The sequence below is a fragment of the Erinaceus europaeus genome, chromosome 1 (genome assembly GCF_950295315.1).
Source record: "Erinaceus europaeus chromosome 1, mEriEur2.1, whole genome shotgun sequence".
Classification (NCBI taxonomy): Eukaryota; Metazoa; Chordata; class Mammalia; order Eulipotyphla; family Erinaceidae; genus Erinaceus; species Erinaceus europaeus.
The window spans coordinates 173,914,938-173,931,405 of record NC_080162.1 but is presented as its reverse complement, the minus strand read 5'-3'; the positions used below and the strand labels follow the sequence as shown (position 1 = coordinate 173,931,405).

General features: G+C 42.1%; 1 long non-coding RNA gene across 1 annotated transcript; it reads right to left on the bottom strand.

The window, feature by feature from the left end:
* Positions 1–1,928: 1,928 nt before the first annotated feature.
* On the bottom strand, positions 1,929–15,981 carry LOC132540883 (uncharacterized). The gene is made up of 3 exons (XR_009552030.1): positions 15,322–15,981; positions 12,695–13,431; positions 1,929–2,051 (listed from the first exon to the last, which is right to left on the bottom strand). It is a non-coding gene; the product is annotated as an uncharacterized LOC132540883 (long non-coding RNA).
* Between the last annotated feature and the right edge of the window lie 487 nt (positions 15,982–16,468).

Below are 16,468 nucleotides of genomic sequence, written 5' to 3'. Positions count from 1 at the left end.
CCTGTTCATCTTTTAACCTTTTTTTTTCAAGTATAACCATTTCTCCTATAGTTCAAATACACTGAACGCCTTAAAATTTCCTTACTTTTTTATATTTATTTATTTTCCCTTTTGTTGCCCTTGTTTTATTGTTGTAGTTATTGTTGTTATTGATGTCATCGTTGGATAGGACAGAGAGAAATGGAGAGAGGAGGGGAAGACAGGGGGAAAATTTCTTTACTTTTAATATAAATTTCCTTCTACTGGGCTAGAGAAATGGACCTACTCTATGGCCCTGCAATTCCTTTCCTAGGGATATATCCTAAAGAATTAAACACACATCCAGATAGATGTGTATACCTATGTTCATAGCAGCATAGTTTATCGTAGCCAAAATCTATACGCAACCTAGGTGTCCAACAGCAGGCGAGTGGCTAAGAAAGCTGTGGTATATATACACAATGGAATACTGCTTAACTATTATGATAGATTAATTCACTTTCTTCACCTCATCTTGGATGGAGCTTGAAGGAATCATGTTTATTGAGATAAATCAGAAAGAGAAGGATGAATTTGGATGGTCTTCTCATGGGCAGAAGTTGAGAAATAAGAACAGAAAGGAGGAAACACAAAGTGGAACTTGGGATGGGTTTGGTGCACTGCACTAAAGTAAAAGACTGAGGGAGGTTTCAGGTCCTGGTGCGTGATCATGAAGGAGGACTTAGGCTGGGGTGAAAGTGTTTTGCAGAAAATTGAGAAAGTTTACACATGTATCAATAAATATATTCATTATAAATTACTAATTCCCCCAATAAAAATTGTTAAAAGACAATAAAATTACCTTCTACTTTGGCAAAATTCATATTTTTATTTCAAAACCTTGCTCAAATATCTTTCTTAGCAATTCAGTTTTTCAAACCAGTGAAAATAATTCTAGTCTTTGTTTCCATAGCAATTTGTACACATCTTCATGAACACAGCCACCATAATGATTAATTTCCATGTCTATTTTCCACAATGAAATGTGAACCTGCCAGGTTTAGAACAGTTGTATTTATCTATTACATTCTAACATCTGACACACCATAGTGCTTTCTGGCTATGTCCATTAAACTGAGAATGTACACAAACATAATAAATGTTAGATATCACAAATCAATGGCTTTGTGATCTCTCTTATATGAAGAAACTAAAACTAAGCTTACATTCACACAGTAGAGAATGGTGGTTACTAGAGGCACAGATATGGAATGGATAAAATAGGTAAAAGGAGTCAAAACATATAAATATCAAGTTAAACAAATTTCAGAATAGGGGGCCAGGCAGTAGAACAGCAGGTTAAGCACATACGGCACGAAATGCAAGGACCGTATAAGGATGGCAGTTCAAGTCCCCAGTTCCCCACCTGCAGGGGGTCGCTTCAAGAGTGGTGAAGCAGATCTGCAGGTGTCTATCTTTCTGTCCTTCCCTCTGTCTTCCCCCTCCTCTCTTGATTTCTCTCTGTTGTATCCAATAACAAAATGAGCAATGACAACAATAACAACAAGGGCAACAAAAATGGGGGGATGCCCTGCAGGAGCAGTGGATTCGTGATGCAGGCACTGAGAGCCCCAATGATAAGCCTGGAGGCAAAAAATTTTTTTCCAAATAAATAGGTAATGGAGATTTAATGTACAGCATAGTTTGTATAGTTAATAATACATTACAAATTTAAAAGTTGCTAAGAGAGTAAGTCTTAAAAGTTCTTATCAAATGAGAAATATTTGTAACTATATATGATGTCAGGTGTTAAGACAGTTATGGTCATTTTGCAATATATACAAGTACTGAGTCATTATGTTGTATGTTTGAAGCTAATAAAATAGAACATGTTCACATACACAGATAATGTGAAGGATGGGAATAGATGGGACATTGCTTTAGCTATATCACACACACATACACAATAATTTAAAAAAATATATTTATTTAGGAGCTAGACAGCTTATGGGGTAGGACTTGTGCCTTGTCATGTACCCATGCTTGAGTCCTGGTACCGCAGGAAGCCCCAGTGCTTCAGTATCATTTTTCTCCTGGAAAGAGATAAGAAAACTGTTTTCAGTCATGGGAATCCCATGTCCTACCACTGAACAATATCTCCAGCCCCACAACATTATTTAAATTGTCAAGATATGTAGGAAAGAAAAATCGCTTAGTGATTGATCAGTAATTTTTTTTTTTTTTTCTTTTTAACCAGAGCACTGCTCAGCTCTGGCTTATGGTGGTGCAGGAGATTGAACCTGGGACTTTGGAGACTCAGGCATGAGAGTCTCTTTGCATAAAACCATTATGCTATCTACCCTCCACCCCATTAAATTTTTTTTCAGACAGAGACAGAGATTGACAGAGAGAGAGACAAAGTAAAAAGAAATCACAGTAGAGAGCTGGTTCAAACCTGGGCCACGCACATGGCCCAGCAGCACACTACTCAAATGAGCTGTTATTTTTTTGCCATCCTGAATTTTTTTTTAATAGCCAGTTGACACTTCTCCAAGGTGCTTTCTCTGTTTTGTTGAAAGCAGAAATTGGAAATCATTGGAGCTACAAAAGTGTTACTAAGTAATCAGGGGTATTTGCTTTCTCTGCTTATCTAGAGTGCCCTTTTTCCATCCTGGAGCAATATATGACAGTAAGATCAGAGATAGGGAAAGGTTTTACCTTTTTTGGTGATGTGAGAGAAACATGATTGTGAAAGGGGAGACACAAAAGGTAAACCAGTTTGACAGGAGCATTCACCAGCAGTATAATTTTTAGAAAATGAGTGCACAAGGAAGTTAAATGTCTGCTAACAGATTCTCTTAAGAAAATCTGTGCGTTCTGTGTGCTCACATATGGCTTGAAAATGTGTGTGTGTGTGTGTGTGTGTGTGTGTGTGTGTGTGTGTGTGTGTGTGTGTTTATGTATACCTCTAGGGCTAAGCATACTTAGTGCAGAGAGCATCAAACTGAATCTGACTGTAATATCATAGTTTTCCATGGAATAGTTACATACTGTACCCTCAGTCTTAAATTCGGGGAGATTAACACCAATCACATCTTTGGCGGGTTTCTTTTTGCAAAGGCTGAGCTGACGATTTATGTTGATTTTTGAAAAATTAGTAAGTATCAAACCTCTACCCCATTACTCCACTCTTTGCAACCTACATAGAATTTCATATTGTAAAAATATTTTTCTGTAAATAATAAACCAAGAAGGAATTTTATTTTTAACTTTAGATCTCTGAAAATATAGTAAGCCATTTTTTTATGAATTAGAATATAGAAGAACTAGGTGGGGGTAGATAACATAATGGCTATATAAACAGACTCTCATACCTGAGGTTACAAGGTCTCAGGTTCAGTCCCCTGTACCACTATAAACCAGAGCTGAGCAGTGCTCTGCTAAGAAAAAAAATAATAATTGTAGCTAGGGCTGAGGAGATAACATAATAGTATTCAAGTATTTTTATGCTTTAAGCACCAAAAGTCCCAGGTTCAATCGCCAATATCAGCATAAACCAGAGCTGACCCCAAGACCTAGATATGAACCAGAGCCCAAGAGACAGAGCACAGGGGGAAATGTAGACCTTAAAGCAAAAGTACACAGTAGTTCTGAACTCAGTAAGTTCAGCAAGCAAGTAGAAAGACCTAAAAAAGACAACATCAAGTACTTAATCAAATGTGGTGAGGGGTAGACATGCAGCTTCCTGGGCCAGTGGGGGGTGGGAGTGGGCGGGAGGGATGGGTCACAGTCCTTTGGTGGTGGGAATGGTGTTTATGTACACTCCTAGCAAAATGTAGACATATAAATCAGTAGTTACTTAATATGAGAGGGGGAAAATCAATTGTATGTCTCAAAGTTTCTCAAAACACAAACTGAATCTTTTTAATATATAGGCTGTGTATTTGATATGCGGACTCTCTCAAAAGCCTAGACCAAGTAGATTAGAAGCATCCAATAGCACAGCTATATACAAGATACTGGATACTGTACAGCAAACCATAACAAAAGGACTTTTCAAAGTTAACCCAATTACCAAATAATGTGATGATAACATTAACTATCGATTGTCTTTTTGAACCCTAAGACAGCAGGAACCTCACATCTCCACTCTAGAGCCCCTACTTCCCCCAGTCCTGGAACCCTTGGATAGGGCCCACTTTCCCGTATGCATCTCCTAATCCAAACCAAATAATATTGCATCCGCCGATTACAACCTAACCAACGCAACGATTGCCACCTCAACATGTTTCACCTCAGACTGTGTCCAGAGACTTCACGTGTGGAACGACAACCCTTCAGCTTCATTACTCGGGTGAGACCTTTCCTTTAATAGTACACTCTAATTTCATCTCAGGTAGTTCACTTTCTAACAAAGTCCCATAACCTAGATATACACCAGTTTCTGTGAGAGAGAGCTTATGTTCACACGTACCCATAAACTACTGCAAAATATATACCTGAAAGCAGAAATACACTAGAGTTTGCAGTGAGTACCTCCCTAACACTTCCTCTCCACTATTCCAAGCTTGGGATCCATGATTGCTCAACAAATTGTTTGGCTTCGTATGTTAACTCTCTTTTCAATCACTAGGTTCCAGATGCCACCAGGATGCTGGCTAGGCTTCCCTGGATTGAAGACCCCACCAGTGTGTCCTGGAGCTCAGCTTCCCCAGAGACACACCTTACTAGGGAAAGAGAGAGGCAGGACTGGGGGTATGGACTGACCAGTCAACGCCCATGTTCAGCAGGGAAGCAATTACAGAAGCCAGACCTTCTACCTTCTGCAACCCTCAACGACCCTGGGTCCATGCTCCCAGAGGGATAGAGAATGGGAAAGCTATCAGGGGAGGGGGTGGGTTATGGAGATTGGATGGTGGGAATTGTGTGGAGTTGTACCCCTCCTACCTTATGTTTTTGTTCATTAATCCTTTCTTAAAAAATTTTTAAAAAATCAAATAGTTTCAACTTAGACCTAGATACTCTCCTCATCTACTTTCTATTTCACTTCCCTCAATCACTCCAAGGCTAACCTTGTCAGACAAAGTGAAGACTACAAAAGCTGGATAAGGGCAAGAGACTGACTGGCATCCTTTTTTTCCCCCCTTTTTTTTATAAAATGGAAACACTGACAAGACCATAGGATAAGAGGGGTACAATTTCACACAGTTCCCACCACCAGAACTCCGTATCCAATCCCTTCCCCTGATAGCTTTCCTATTCTTTATCCCTCTGGGAATATGGACCCAGGATCATTATGGGATGCAAAAGGTGGAAGGTCTGGCTTCTGTAATTGCTTCCCCACTGAACATGGGCGTTGCATTGACAGATCAATCCATACTCCTAGCCTGTCTCTCTTTTCCCTAGTGGGGCGAGGTTCTGGGAAAGCTGGGGTCCAGGACACATTGGTGGGGTCGTCTGCCCAGGGAAGTCCGGTTAGCATCATGGTAGCATCTGGAACCCGGTGGCTAAAAAAAGAGTTAACATATAAAGCCATACAAATTGCTGACTAATCATGAACCTAAAGGCTGGAATAGTGCAGATGAAGATTTGGGGTCTCCGTTTTGGAATTAGCTAGTTGGTCTATTTTAGGTATATTCCAAAGGGCTCATGACTTTACTAGTTTTTGCCTGAACCTGACATGTGATATGCAGGACCCAAGTTATTGTCTGGGGAGATGATGCCATGGCTGGAAAAAGGGCTAAACAACTGGATCAGGGAAGATAGTAGCTCCCAAATATGGGAAAGGTGTATAAATATTGTTGGCTGTAAACCCCATCGATTTGATCTGGGGCCCATATTCAGCATAGGAGCCTGTGTAACCTCTGTATCCCTGTAGGTCCAAGCTTGCTGTCTGCAGTCATGAGAAGGAATGTTCTAAGTAGCACCAATTTCAGGACCCATCTTCCTCAGGTGGTAGGTAGAGTATGTTATCCAACACTGCTTCAGAGAATGGAACATTCTCTACCATTGTTGATCTACATTGAGGGCAAGGTCCTATGGAGGCCCCCAAAGGAGTCCATTATGTTGTTCCTGATGGAGATGAACAGTGGCAATGGAGAGAGGGATTTATTCGAAGTCTAGGCCCATCATGTCTGTGTGATGTCCTAGGACTCCCCGATTAGAGCCCCAGATGATGGGGTGGCCTGATAGTGACTTAAGAAGGAGACTGGCATATTTTAATGATGGCTCCTTGGCTTACTACCAGGCCACTTCATCTCCTAGGGCCCTAGTCAGGGAATCCTGGGATTCACACCCAGACATGATGGGCCTATACCTCTAATAGATCCTTTTCTCCGCTGTCACTGGTCATCTCCATTAGGAACAACATAATGGATCCCTATGTGGACCCCCATAGGACCTTTCCCTCAATGTACATCAACAGTGGTAGGGACTGCCCCATTCTCAGAAGGGAGGTTGGACCAAAATCCTCTACCACTCTGGCAATGGGTGCAGCCTAGAACATTCTTAGCTATGACCATAGAATGCGAGCTTAGACATACAGGGATGCAGAGGTCACACTGGCTCCTGCACTGAATACAGGCCCCAGATCAAATTGATGGGGTTTACAGTTAATAATATTTATATACATTTCCCATATTTGGGTGCTACTCTCTTCCCTGATCCAGCTTTCTAGTCCTATTTCCAACCCTGACACCATCTCCCCAGATAATACCTTTGGCCCACCTGCATGTTAGCTGTCAAGCTCAGACAAAAATTAGTAAAGTCATGGGCCCTTTGGAAAACATCTAAAATAGACCTACTTTTTCCAAAATGGAAACCCCAAATCTCATCTGCTATATTCTTTCGTTTAGATTCCAGATTATTAAACAACTTGTTCTATATATCTTAATGCTCTCAGACAACAAGTTGCAGATGCTACCATGATACCAACCTGACTCCCCCAGGCAGATGACCTCACTTAGGACCCCATCTCTCTGGAGCCCTACACCACTAGGGAAATACAGAAACAGGTTGGGAGAATGGATCAACCTGCCAACACTCATGTTCAGAGAAGATGCAATTACAGAAGTCAGACCTTCCACCTTCTGCACCCCATAATGACCCTGGGTCCATACTTCCAGACAGAGAAAGAATAGGAAAGCTCCCAGTGGAGGGGATAGGACATGGAACTCTGGCGGTGGGAAATGTGTGGAAATGCACCCCTCTTATCCTATGGTTTTGTCGATACTTTTTACTTTTTATTTTACAAATAAATAAACCAGAGCTGATCGGTGAAAATAAAAATAAATGATCAGTTTATCAGATTTTGATCAGTCAAAAATAAAAATAAATGCTTTTTTTGTTTGCTTGTTTGTGTTAACTAGAGCACTGCTCAGCTCTGGTTTGTGTTGGTGTTGGGGATTGAACCTGAGACTTTGGAGCCTCAGGCATGAGAGTCCTTTTGCATAATCATTATACTATTTACCCGTCCTTGAGTAAATCTTAAAGAAAAAAACTGCAGTTCAAAATTTCACTCAATGGTAGGGTGCATGCCTTGCATGCCTGAGGACCTTGTTCAGCCCCTACCATTCTCTCCTTTCCCTGTCATCCTCTACCCCCTGAAAAACTGCTATAACAAAATTATTAACTGTCACTATATTTAGAATTTTTATTTCATTTTATTTCTTTAAAGATCACTTATTTATTTCATATAAGAATGAAAAACCAGGGCAGCAGTCATTTCAGTACCTGCAGTACCTAGGCTTGAGCCCAGAACTTCTGGGAATGCAAGTTCCGAGTTCTACCAGCCACAAATCTAGAATTTTTAAATTCAAAACCATAACTTCAAAGATTAAGCAGTGTTCAAATAGATAGATTCATAGATAGAAACACTGATCTGCAGACAGACAGACAAATAGATATCTTAATTGGTTTGAATGGATTACTACTCTGGTTTCTCTCATGTGAAACACTATCCATGGCACGAGAAGTAATTTTTTTTTCTTTTCCTTTCTAGAGCACTACTCAGCTCTGGCTTATGTTGGTGACAGGGGTTTGAACCTGGGACTTTGGAGCCTCAGGCATGGGAGTTTCTTTGCATAACCATTATACTATGACCCTTACCCTTAAATAAATTTTCAAAACAACTGTACACTTTATGGAAATACCTTATATTTTTAACCAGCAACTATTACCAACACCTTAAACCCACCAAAACTTGTTTTACTAAAAAAATTGTTTAACTAGTTTATTCAGAAAATTCTGATTTTTTTAAATATTTATTTTCCCTTTTAATGCCCTTTTTAATTGTTGTTGTTGTAATCTTTGTTGATGTTATCGCTGTTAGGACAGAGAGAAATGGAGAGAGGAGGGGAAGACAGAGAGGGGGAGAAAAAGATAGACACCAGCAGACCTGCTTCACTGCCTGTGAAGCGACTTCCCTGCAGGTGAGGAGCTGGGGGCTGGAACGGGGATCCTTATGCCGGTCTTGTGCTTAACCCGCTGTGCTACCGCCCAACTCCCAGAAAATTCTGATCTTTTATTTGTAGAAAGTTCAAGTTTGTGTATAGTACTTGCAAATTTGTACATTCATATACTGATTCATATATTAAATCCTTACTGGTTGTTATTTTACTTTCTAGATACTGACAATGCTAGAGTGAGCCAAATCAGAATAATCCCTGCCCTTAAGAAGTTATCAGTCAAATGGAGCAGACAATAATTGTACTACAATGTGAATTCTAAAGGTAATTCTAAAGTGCTAGAGGATGGATGGGGAGACAGCGTAATTATTTACGCAGAAAGACTCATGCCTATGTTCCTAGCTGTGACCACAGAATGCCAGATCAGACCTATGGAGATGCAGCGGTTACACAGACTTCTGTGCTGAATATGGGCCTCAGATCAAATAGATGGGGTTTACAGTTAACAATATTTATATATTTTCCCCATATTTGGGAGCTACTCTCATCCCTGATTCAGCATTCTAGTCCTTTCTTTCTCAACTATGACACCATCTCTCCAGACAGTAACTTAGGTCACCTGCATGTTAGATGTCAAGCTCAGACAAAAACTAGTAAGGTCATAGGCCCCTTGGAATATACATAAAATAGACCTACTAGCTAATTCCAAAATGGAGACCCCCAAATCTTCATCTGCAGTATTCTTGCCTTTAGGTTCATGATTAGTCAACAATTTGTTCAGTTTTATATGTTAACTCTTTTTTAGCCACCAGGTTCCAGACGCTAGCATGATGCCAACTGGACTTCCTTGGGTAGACAACCCCACCAAGGTATCCTAGAGCCCCGCTTCTCCAGATCCCTACCCCACTAGGGAAAGAGACAGGCTGGGAGTATGAATGGACCTGTCAATGCCCGTGTTCAGCAGGGAAGCAATTACAGAAGACAGACCTTCCACCTTCTGCACCCCATAATGATTCTGGGTCCATACTCCCAGAGGGACAAAGGATAGGAAAAGCTTTCAAGGGAGGGGACTGGATACGGAGTTCTGGTTGTGGGAATTATATGGAATTGGACCCCTCTTATCCTATGGTCTTGACAATACTTCCATTTTATAAATAAATTAATAAAAAAAAAAAAAGACTCATGCCTAAGGCTCAAAGGTACTAGGTTCAATCCCTAACACCATCATAAGCCAGATGAGAATGAAAGGAAACAAGGAGAGAAGGCTGATTTCTAGAATAAAGTATTGGGGCTAAAGAGGTGGCACAGTGAGTAGGGAACCGAACTTGGAAGCATGAGTTCCTGAGTTTGATTCCTGGCATCACGTGTCAGAGTGGTGCTTTGGTGTGTCTCCCCTCTCCTTCTCTCTCACTCACTGCCCTTCACTTCCCCCTCTTCCCTTCTCTTCTAATATACATATATAATTTTTTTTAAACTAGTGCACTGCTCAGCTCTGGTTGATGTAGGTATAGGGATTTGATTTTTTTAAAATTATCTTTTATTTATTGGATAGAGATAGTCAGAAATCAAGAGGGTAGGGGCAATAGAGAGGGAGAGAGAAAGAGAGACCTGCTTCACCACTTGCAAAGCTTTCCTTCTATAGGTGGGGACCAGGGGCTCGAACCCGAGTCCTTGTGCACTGTAACATGTGCACCCAACCAGGTGCGCCACCACCCGGTCCCCCAGGTATAGGGATTTGAACCTGGGACCTGGGAGCTTCAGATATTAGAGTCTGTTTGCATAGCCATTATGTTATCTCCCCCACCCTAATAAAAGAAGAAAAAAGTGAAGAAGAGGCAAAATGAGTCTGGAATATGGCTAGAGACAGGGAAGTCAGTCAGGCAATCAAGACAGGGAAATCAGCTTAGCTATAGAGACCAGGAGAAAATAACTGGAACCTTTTTGAGTGGGATGTGGGTCCAGTGATAAAATCAAGTAAGGGGTTTGACAGGGTAAGATTCACTATGGAGAACAGATTAGAGGGGGTGGTTGGAGAGGTTTAATGATAGACATTTCTCTAAATACATACATGTGAATTTTAAGCTTTTGAAACAAGTTCTTAAAGGAATTTTCTAAGAAAGCAAACACTGGCTTTTATCTTTTAAATCCTTTGTTTATTGAGGAGGGAAGGGCAAAACTGGTTTACATTAAAGAGAGAGAAAAAAATAAAGTATGCACAGAACTCTTTCTCAAAAGTTCTGGGGTAAAGTATTTCATGGGGGCTGGGCAGTGACACACCCGCTTAAGTGCAAGCTCAGGGTTCCAGACCCCCCACACATACACTTGCAGAGGGGATGCTTCCCTCTCTATTTTCCCTCCACTCTCAATTTCTCTGTCCTATCAAAAAAAAAAAAAAAAACTCAAAAAAAAAAGCCAGGAAAGTGCCAGCACTGAGACCCCATGATAACCCTGAAGGCAAATAAATAAATTAATAAAAATTTCATTATCAATGTTCCCTCCTCTTAAAATGAAAATACTTATTTTATTTTTATCAGAGCACTGCTCAGTTCTGGTTTATGGCGGTGTGGGGGAATTGAACCCGGGACTTGAGAGCCTCAGGCATGAAAGTCTCTTTGCATAACCATTATGCTATACCCCCACTCTGAAAATATTTCTTGTTTTTTTTTTTTGCACAATGCAAAAGTATATTCTCGATATGAGACAGTACATATAATAAGTGTATTTTAAAAAACTTTTTTTTTTTTGCCTCCAGGGTTATCGCTACGGCTCAGTGTCTTCGCTAGGAATCCACTGCTACTAGAAGTCATTTTTCTCATTTTGTTGCCCTTGTTATTGTTGCCATTGCTGCTGTTGTTGGATAGGACAGAGAGAAATCGAGCAAGCAGGTGAAGACAGAGAGGAGAAAGATAAGACACCTGCAGACCTGCTTCACCACTTGTGAAGCAACCCCCGGCTGGTGAGGAGCTGGGGGTTTGAACCAGAATCCTGCTCTTTGTGTGCTAATCCAAATCCTTGTGCTTTGTGTGCTTACCGCACTGTGCTACTGCTCGGCTCTCAAAAGCTTTTTTTTTTGTCAGAAGCTAAAATTGTAGGAGTCCAAGATAACAGCTTAGCAGATACAGCGCAAGCCTTCCAGGATTGACACCCTATTTTCAAACCCTGACATGAAAGCAACAAAGACTGAAACGTGTGAAACTCAATGGACTGTGAATTGGTACTTTTAATATTTCTCTTTCAAAATATAAAATAAAAATTGGGTGGTATGGGAAGTGGTACACTGGATAAGGTGCTGGCCTTGAAACCATGAGATTCTAAGTTTGGGAAAAACCAAGACTGTTCATCTTGAATAAATGAAATTTTGTACTATTTGACTAATACCTTCTGTTCTCCCTCTTCTCCAGATCTTAGCAATCACCAGCTTGATTAGATTCCTTATGCAAGTGTTATCATGCAGTCTTATTTTTCTGGATATAGCTTAGTTTACTTACCATGATGCACTTCAGGCACCAGTGTTGTTGAAGATGGTAGAATTGTAGAATTCACTTTTCTAGGGCTGAATAATAGTTATTTTAATGTAAATCAAAGGACAGTACAATAACTGTGTGTGTGTTCTTCACATCAGTTATTATTTTATGAAATAGCTATATATAGTTATAAACTATATCTCAGTTAATATGTCTCACACTCCCCCAAGAAAGGTGCAAAGACCTCTGTAACATACACAGTGGTCACATCCATGCTGAAAACTTATATTAACTGTTTGAAAAACATGGACATTAAGAAAGCACTGGAGGGGGGGTGTGCAGGGGCTGGTGAAATGTCTCACTTGGATAGTGTACTGGTTTGCCATGCGTTTGACTTAGGTTTGAGCCCATTCTCCACCACATTAAAGGAATCTTTGGCTCACTCATTCTCTCTCTCTCTCTTTTTTAATCCCCAGAGCACCACTTAGTTTTGGCTTATGGTGGCATAGGGGATTGAATTTGGGACTCTGGAGCCTCAGGCATGAGTCTCTTTGCATAACCATTATGGTATCTACCCACCCCCACACACCTGGCACATTCACTTTTTCCCTTTCTATATCTAAAAACAAACAAGTACTTGTGGGTCATTACAAGCAGTACAGTCTAGTTCTGGTATCTTTTATTTTACTTAGCACAAAAGGAGAGTAACTTTTATTTATTTAGCTCAAAAAGGAAGTGAAGAAACAGAAGACACTGCCTGCCAGAATAAACTTAATTTTTTTTTTTAATTTGTTATTGGATAGAGTCAGAGAGAATTGAGAGAGAAGGGGGAGATAGAGAGAGAGAGACAGAGAGACACCTACGGACCTGCTTCACCATCTGTGAAGTGACTCCCCTGCAGGTGGGGAGCTGGGGGCTTGAACCGGGATCCTTACGCTGGTCCTTGCGCTTTGAGCCACGTGTGCTTAACCCGCTGTGCTACTGCCCGACTCCCCCAAAATAAATTACAATGGAAGACAATTATTTAACAGGCATTCACTAAGCACCTATATCAGGCTGGGACTGAGGTAGAGGAGTGTGAGTGAGCAATTCATAATCTGTTCTCAGGTACTTCATTCTGATGGCTGACTCATCTGAATCTCATAGACAGAAGCACCGGCTATTATCTCCAGAACCTAAAGAAGCAAAGTGCCTCTACCAAAGCAATAAAGGGTAGTTAAACAATCATCAAAGTTCAACTGAGAAGCTTGGCATTACCAGTTATAATGAGGCAGGATTAAAGTAACCTACAGTAGTTTTACATAAAGTGAAATTAGTGAACAAATTGGTTGGGGATGTCCCAATCTTGAGGGGTTCCCCTGGTTAAATATAAGGGGGAATCCCCACGCAGATGGTAGAGCCCCAACAGTTAATAGTACAGGGGAGAATAGGTCACTGTTTGCTAGTAGAACACTGGAAGGGGTGAGGGAATTCATGAAAAGCCCATTTATAGAACAGGAGATCCCCTTCTGTCATGCAAAGTTCCCTTGTACAAGGTATCCTGAGGCATGTGTATGGTTGCTGTCCTCTTGAGTAGCGTTTCTGATTTGATCTTCCACTCGTATCTAGAAGAAAACAACTGAATACTTATCCATATAAATCGATTAAATAAACACTACAAATTCAAACTGGCAGGTGCCCAGGCATGCAAGTTGGGGGTGCTGTGACAGGCTGAGATTTGGCCTCAGCCCCCACATCAGAATGTGGAGTTGTTGCTTACTAGCCAGGGATGAACAGATAGGTGACAACGTGAACTCCACTGAAAAAAAAAAAAATGCCAAAACACTTTTGTGGTGGACAGTAGCATCATTACATTAAAATTATGTTTTACTCTTCACCAAAGTAGAAGAAAACAACTGGGTAGGGAATAGGTTCAGGTCTTGGAACATGATGGCAGAAGAGGACCTAGTGGGAGTTGAACTGTTATGTGGAAAACTGGGAAATGTTATGCATGTACAAACTATTGTATTTTACTGCTGACTGTAAACCATTAATCCCTCAATAAAGAAATTTTTAAAAGTTATGTTTTACTCTAAAAGTAGAACTAGTTTTCTGTTTGTCTGATATACAACATTAGTCATTTATATAGGTAATAACATCATACTGAAGCAAGGCACTTTGGATATATATACCTTTACAAACAATAGTATACAGAAAATGTGCATGCATGTGTTTAGTCTATCTCAAAATAGTTTTTTTTTTTTTTTTTTTTTTTACCCAGAGTACTGATCAGCTCTGGTTAGCTGTGGGGGGATTGAACCTGGGACTTTGGAGACTCAGGCATGAGAGTCTCTTTGCATAGTCATTATGCTATCTACCCACACCCCAAAAGTCATTTATTTATTTATATTTTTGCCAGAGTGCTGCTCAGCTCTGGCTTATAGTGGTGTGGGGGATTGAACCTGGGACTTCAGAGCCTCAGGCATGAAGGTCTCTTTGCATAACCACTATGCTATCTACCCCACCCCTAAAGTTATTTTTGATGTCTGTAAAAAAAATCAGTCTTTTAAAGTTAATTTTGATATTGAAGTTGAAAAAAAACACTTAAAAATAAAGTAAATCTTGTAAAATGTTATATTCCATCTGATATACTAAAAACTTTATTCTTATTTCATTTAATATTTATTTTATTTGATAGGACAGAGACAATGAGAGGGGAAAGGGAGAGAAAAAGATAGACACCCACAGACCTGCTTCACCAATCTGAAGGTGAGATTAGGGGCTTGAACCAGGGTCCCTATGCATGGTAAAGGTACACTCAACTGGGGGTGCCACCGTATGGCCCCTATTATTCTCATTTCTAAATAGGAAATTTTGAAGGATCATAAAACTCGAATATGCCATAACTGTAAAGCATGCTCTTTAAGAAACAGAACATCCTATTGGTAACGTTTCTAACACTAGATTGACAGCAACTGTAAAAGGAATGTATTTCTCAATTTGTCTGTTTATTAATGTAACATGTACCCAGCTGTATTGTCAGTTACCCTCCTCAGTAGTTGCTGTGAACATACGTTTGGAATTAAACTTTTAGTGGAGTTCTCAAAAGTAGCTTAACACTTTTACGTGAATAAGCTTGAGTAAAAAATAACTTGAGATTTCATTTTTGCTTCCCTTTCGGTCACATCTTTAAGTAGTAAAGCAAACCTACACAGTTTTAAATGGGTTAACTTTGGTGTTTATATTAGGGACTTAAAAAAAAAAAAGGAGCTCTATATGGTGAAAACTTTTTCTGAAAAACTCGGTCGAAATTGTGAGTTTCGTTTTCAGTTCAATCCGTCCTTTTCTCACCACGCTAAACTCCGGGTGCAAACGTAAAGAGCGAGAAGCAAGTCTCCAAACTTCATTCGCGAGGTGCAGACGCACCCAAGGACCGCATCGGGCTGACTCCTCCCCGCTCCGGGGGGAAAACCCTGCCTAATATTTATAACGTTATGACATACTGTAATACTCACAAGGTGGTTGTAGAAGTATAAACATGACCGGAGTTATCTGATTGGCTGCCGGTGATGTAACACCCATGTCAATACTTCCCAGCGAACGCACGTGTTCGACCTTTTATTTAAATTTCCATTTCATCACACCGCAATAAGACACTTCGGGGCGGTGCATTCTCTATGAAATGGTTATCGCCCTGGGCCCCGGGTGCTGCCTGGTACACACAATGCATCGGATCCAGACGTGTCCGAGGTGCGGTGGTCACCTCCTCGCTCTCCGAGGCGGCCGCTGGGTCCCGTCTTTGTGCAAAGGGACAAAATAAGTTCACTTCCCCCGGCACCGCCACCTACACACCCCCAGCCCCCACCCCCACCCCCATAGCGAATGACAAGGTTGGAGCGCGGCTCCCAGGGCTCAGTTCTTGCCAAAAGTCCCAGGTGAACTCGTGGCGAGAGGAGGGGAAGAAAAAAAATGCGCGTCCCGGGCGCTGCTAGGTGCGTGCGGGCTGCGGGGAGGCGGCCAGCCCCTGACACTCGCCAGCTGTTTGTCCTCGGCGCAGCCCGGCCCCGGCCGCACACGCCCGCCCCCTCCCAGCGACCCCCAGCCAGCCGCCCGGCCTTTTGTCCCCCGCCCCTCAGCCGACTTCCTTCCCGGCGGCCGCACCCCCGCCCCCAGGCCCGAGGCGGGGCCCGGCCCCACTCCCGGTCCCCAGGCGCCCCCACCCCACCCCACCCCACCCCAGCCCAGCCCCAAGCCCAGCCCCCTCCCCCCAGCCCGGCCCCCACCCTCTCCCCCTCCAGCGGTTACTGCTACCCCGGTGCATTGTGGGCGCACGGTCCGTTGTTCATTTGCCATTCGACCTCCGCCAGGGCCTGGTCGGACGGAAACGCTCCGCCGGCTTTATTGTCGAATCGCTATGTGGCGGAGCCCGGCGGTTTAGCGAGCCTCTCGTCTTCTGCGCTTCGGAAGCCGGCAGCGGCGACGGGACTCCTCGGCGCTCCGGAGGAAGGATATCTGTTTGGAGGGTCGGTGTGTGTGTGCGCGCGGCTTTAAAAGAGGGGGCAGCGGAGGGGCTCCCGCACTCCGCCTCGCAACTTCGAAGGCCCCACGCGCCCCCGGCTCGCTCCTCGCCTCTCCGCCGCCCGCCCCCTTCTCCGCGCGGGA